This window comes from Parasteatoda tepidariorum, chromosome 1 (assembly GCF_982258835.1).
Source record: "Parasteatoda tepidariorum strain Cologne lab strain chromosome 1, Ptep-v5.0, whole genome shotgun sequence".
NCBI classification, from domain to species: Eukaryota; Metazoa; Arthropoda; class Arachnida; order Araneae; family Theridiidae; genus Parasteatoda; species Parasteatoda tepidariorum.
In genome coordinates this window covers 95,324,456-95,330,469 of record NC_141755.1, presented here as the reverse complement: position 1 = coordinate 95,330,469, position 6,014 = coordinate 95,324,456, and positions in this window count along the sequence as shown.

The window sequence follows — 6,014 nt, the reverse complement described above, 5'->3', positions numbered from 1 at the left end:
GCCTTTTTATCAAAAACTCCAATTCTCTCAAGGTTTCTCTTCTTTTTTTTTTTTTTTTTTTTTTTTGAAAAATATTCCGCTTTTCTTAAAAAATTCAACCGTTGAAATAAAATAATTAATTTATTTCCGATTTTCAAATCTAAACAGAAAATTCAAACTACGTAGCTGGTTCCGCATTTTTTATTACTTTAGCTACTTTCTCTTTTACACGCAGAAAATAAGATTTTCGCATTTTTACCCGCCCGCCCGCCAGATCGCTCGCATTTTCGTAATTCAGATGTCGCGGCTTTTATGTTGTAATTAAGTGGCTGATTTGCGGTAAAAAATGCTTATTATAGCTAAATAAACAAAAACATACAAATAAGCCTTTAAAAAAATCTAAGCCCAGAATCGGCTAATATGTCGATTCTTATTCACGCGATTTTAATATCAAACATGGATTTTCGTTTTTACCTGATTTAAAAAGTGAGCGTTGCGATTCTTATACAAGCGATTTAAATATCGTACATTGCGATTCTTATTTACGAGATTCATAAATCCAACATAGCGATTCGTATTCACGCGAGTTTAAAATCCGATGTGATTCGTTTATGCGATTGTAATGTCAAGCATCGATTTTCGTATTTATACGTGATTCGCATTTTTGAAATCCAATATCGAGTTTCATATTAACGGGGGGAAAAAATGTTGCTAAAAGACAAAGAGCAGGGTTCCCACGGTCCTTGAATTTTTTTTTTGCTAAATTTAGGTCCTTGAAAGTGCTTGAAAAACATCTTAGGTCCTTGAAAAACTTGATAGGTCCTTGAATTTGGCCAATACTGCCGACGGCCCTTTTTATAAAACACCCGCGGTTCTTTCTGTTTTGTTCCCGAGCTCTCTCACGTGGTTTTTAACGCCACCGTTTCTAACCGGGCTTGGTGTCTGCCAAGCGCACGGAGCACAGCAGACAATCAATGCGTTCGGGGCGAGACCCGACTTCATCTTCTGTCGCATATGCTTAGATCTTTTTTCTTATCGAAACTGGAATACTCTCGAATTTCGAAACAATATGTACCTTGTAGTTTTCAATAAATTTGCCGTTTTACCATCCGCACTTGTCCTTATACGTTTGCGTCATTTCAAAACTTTATTGTAAAGCGTATTCGCAAAGGCACGGCTTCGTATTTGTGTTATGTAGTTTAGACTAGTTATGCCTGGGAAGTGCTATTTTAATCCCCAATGGATGGATAATCAAGCTTATAAAGAATGGATTTTATCGATGCCCGAAAAGAAGTTCAGAGCTAAGTGCCGATTATGCATGAAGGAGATCGATATCGCGAAAATGGAAGAATCTGCTCTGAAATCACACATGAAAGAAAGGTAAAACAAAAAATCAGTCTCATGCCCTGAGTTCTCTTTTTCCAGAGACATCAACATCTAATTCATCTGGTGTAAATACTCCTTCAACATCGTGTGCCCCATGTGAAACAGAAACTTTAGTGGCCGAGGTAACATTGTTTTCTTATCTGGTCAAAAGGAATGTGCTTGATGCTGAAATTCTCTGGAGTCTGAAGTGCACCACTAGTAATTATTCATGTAACTCCTGTGAAGGGATTAGTAAATTGTTCTCCAAAATGTTTGCTGATAGCTGAATAGCGAGACAATTTTTTTGTAGTGCCACAAAGTGAGCCTATTTGGGCTCCTTTGGATTGGCACTATACTTCAAAGGGATTCTTATAAATGAGCTGAAGAATGTTGATTGCTACACTGTACTCTTTGATGAGACGTTAAATCAGTCTCTACAATCTAAGCAGATGGACATTATGGTAAGGAATTGATAATAAAGTTTGCACTAAGTATCTTACCTCCCAATTTATGGGTCATGGAACTGCAGAAAATATTTTGTCCTCTTTTTACAAATGCATGGATGATGGTTAAAAGCTCTCTAAAATACTTCAATTATCCATGGATGGACCCTACGTCAATTGGAAATTCTATTAGAAGCTTCAGTGTGAATTAAAAGAGAAATATTCCCACCAGGTCGTATTCATTGGCAGTTGTGGATTACACATAACGAATAATGCTTTTAAACATGGTGAAAATGGGATATGTTCCTTCTAATTTTTATTTTCAGAAAGAATTGTTGCTGCATAACATTTAGAGAAGGTTGTGTAAATTATGGATGAATAATTTCAGAAACGATGCTTAATAGAGGAGAGGAGGGGGTTATGGAATAGTCATGGAATATGGAATACCTAAGATTTAGCTCTGTCTTTCATGCAGCCTTCACATGGAAATACACAGGATTAAAGGATTTCACCATTAACACCTCATTACCATTATAGTTATAGATTGTGCTAAAAATGATTTTGTGAATTAATATGTAAAACCAGTAGGGTTGTTTTTAAAAAAATATAAATTTTAGTCCATAAAACATATTCTCTCTTCTCTCTATATAGGCAAAGCATTTAGGTATTATATTTGAAATTAATTATTGCCACAACAAGCATTGTTGCTTCTAGTAAAATAGAAGAGAATAATTTTTAAAATTGGTCTTAGATTAAGGTCCTTGAAAATTTTGTTGAGGTCCTTGAATTTCAATCTCATCATAGAGTGGGAACCCTGAAGACTCAAATACACCAACAAAAAAAAAATGAGAGTAAAGAGAATAAAATTCTTACTGACAAATCAGAAGCTATTGCATAAGTTTCACCAAAGACCAAAAAAAAAAATTATTAAAAACTTCAAATGGGAACTACTGTTCTACCGTAAAGTACTCGATTTCGCGGGAAAGGTCATCGGGCTACCAAAGCAGAGGTGCATTCCCCTCTGCAGAGAACCAAAATTGCGATGGCTTGAATTCGGATCATCCTCAGGGATCTTTCCCAGATTGTCGCCAATAGTCTGTTACGCAGCTCGAGAATGACGTTAATTACGTATCTTACGATTATTGACTTCGTTAATGGTTTAAAAGATTAGTTTGCGACCTATAAAATATTTTTATTTCATTTCTTAAAAATATTATTCAGTATACATACAGGGCGTGAAATAAAAGAGGAGCTGTTTAAAATCCGTAACGTAAGATACAATCTTAATGGTTCGAGAATCTAACTTGAAATATGTTAACTATTAAGTGCGCTGCCGGGATAGGTAGTAGGGCACTGGGCTCATGTCCAAGTGGTCTTGGGTTCGATCCCCCGTGTGGTAAATGGTCACTGATGCACGTTAAATCTGTCAAAGTCCACCATGTTCCCATAACAAATCATACCTCTGGGGGTACTGATCCAGGAGTTTTCTTCTAGATTGGTTCAAAATTACAAGGCTACAAAGTTGAACATTAGCAGTCGTAAACCCAAAATTGGGTCGGCTGTTGAACGACGGTTATAAAATAAAACTTAAGTGTAAGGGCCCATATCCAAGAGTTCGTGGGTTCGATCCCCTCTGGCCGAAGACTCCCCGTGCAGTAAATGGTGACTGATGCACGTTAAATCTGTCCAGTCGCAAAGTCCTCCATGTTCCCATAACAAATCTATACGTCTGGGGGTACAGATCCAGAAGTTTGGATTGGTTCAAAATACATGGCTACGAAGTTGAACATTAGTAGTAGTAAACCCAAAATTAACCCCTATTAAGTGCGAGCCGCGGTGATGGCTAGGGGAATAGAGCGCTATCCTCGAAATGAGACAACCCAGGTTCGAATTCCCCAGATTACAGATCGATACGAATTCCGCACCGACCATAGTGCGGGCGCTAAATATATTCAGTGGTAGACTGATCATGGGTTAGTTTCCCCCTTGCCTTTAGGCTAACTGTGAGAGGTTTTCCTGTGCTCGTAACGCAAATGCGGGTTAGTTCGATCAAAAAAGTCTCCCCAAGGCAATTTCTCCCAAGACTTGATCCAGGAGCTCCCCTGTCTTCCGGGTTGAGTTCAAAATTGAGAGGCTACGAAGTTGAATATGAGTATTCGTAAACTCAAAATTGGGTCGGTTGTTGAATGATGGTTATAAAATATAACTTAATAAGTACGGAAAAATATTTTAAGCTACAAAATCAGGCACAAAATATTAAACCAATATATATTTTTTCAAACGATTCGCTTTTCTTGACTCTAAAAAAAATATGGGGGTTAACCGCTATCTGGAATAAATAATCTCAATAGTTTAATCTGGTGAGTGGTGGAATATTAAGGATACTTAATATTAATTTCTCTCTCTGCATAATTCGTCTTAACTCTAAAAGGGGGGGGGGGGTTAAGTGCCCATAATTATGAAAGTTGCTTTTCAAATGATAATTTCATGCTAAAAAATATATTATTTTTATAATTATTATAATAATTTATATAATTATTATTTTTAAATTATAAATTTAAGAACGGTTGAAAAACATAACATTATAAGTCATACACATTTTGTATATTATTTTTATAAATACAACTTTATATGTCAAATTTAAACGGAATTAGAGAAATTAAAATTTAAAAATGTATCTTTTTTTTTAAACTTCTTAACTCAGAAACTACCATTTCCTTTTAATTTTACATACATCAAAATTTTTAGACTATCATTAAATTAAAAAGTACTAAAGATTAAATTTTACATTGAATTATTTTTAAATAAATGTGTTTCATAATCATGAGCAAAAATTGTTTGATTTCCTTGAGAGTTTGCAGAGATAAGCTGAAGTGGCAAAAAACAAAATTAACAATAGAGGGTTGAAAGTTTTGGCCACTTTTTTGATTTAACTAGTGGAGCCATATTTTAAAGACCGTAATTGAACCATTAAAATTTAAAAGAGTCTGGATTTGCAGAGATAAGCAGAAGTAACAAAAAACAAAATTAACATTAGAGGGTTGAAAATTTTGGCCACTTTTCTGACTTAACTAGTGGAGCCATATTTTAAAGACCATAATTGAACCAGTAAAATTTAAAAGAGTCTGGATTCAAAATCTATTGTAAGAAAGTTATGTTTAATTTGCAGGAAGTACGTTTTTGCGTCTGATTCTACAACTTAAATTATTTTTAGCACAATTAATTAGATCATGAAACTAATTGCGCGACTTGAAGGCTTTTTAATATATTTTATTATAATCATTTATCTAAAAATAATTTTGCGCACAAAAATATTTAATAATTGTAATTTTTTTTATTTAATCTATTAATGTTCGAAAATTTTTTTAATAATGTATTTTTCAAGTCAAGTTATGCAATTTTAAATAACAACGTACAAAATTTAATCCTAATCAAACCAGTCCTTGAAAAATAAAAAATAAAGTCGTATTTTTAAATTTTTATTTCTTGGAAGGTTTAATTCCATTTTGTTGAAACATTGGATTTTATTTAACATATCAACTTTTTTATACCTTATAATGCAAACAGTTTCGATCTCCCATCATTTCTAAATTAAATAATAAACATTTTATTCAATCGTTTAGAGCAGTGGTCGGCAAAGTGCGGCTCCAGAGCCGCATGTGGCTCTTTGGCTCCTGTGCGGCTCTGGCCTGGCACAAATATCCACGGAAAACGCAATAATATTTTCATTTAAAAAAAACTTGGTAAGAAAAAAATTACATCTTATTTTGATAAATTAATCCGAAGAGCTATTTTGAGATTTTAAGAACAAAGCAGATATTCTGAAGAGAATTAAAGAGGTACCATTGTCTGCCAAAACCATTTAAGAAAGAACAATATCGAAGATCTGAAATTGGTTTCGGCTTTATCAATAACAGTTGACGAGTCTTGTGACATAAATGATACAGTGCAAGTTTCACTTTTAGTAAAATTTATGTCTCATTCAGGCCCTAAAGAAGAACTGTTAGGATTATTGCCACTCAAAGGTCAGACGTGTGGAGAAGATATCGCAAATGCAGTAATTGAGTGTATGGATAAACATCATATTCCCCTCGATAAAATTGTGTCGATTTCAACAGATGGGGTCAAAAGTGTGACCGGAGTAAGAAAAGGGTTTGTTGCTATTTTGAAAGAAAAAATTAATCACCAGATACTTGTTTACCATTGTATCATTCATTAAGAAGCGCT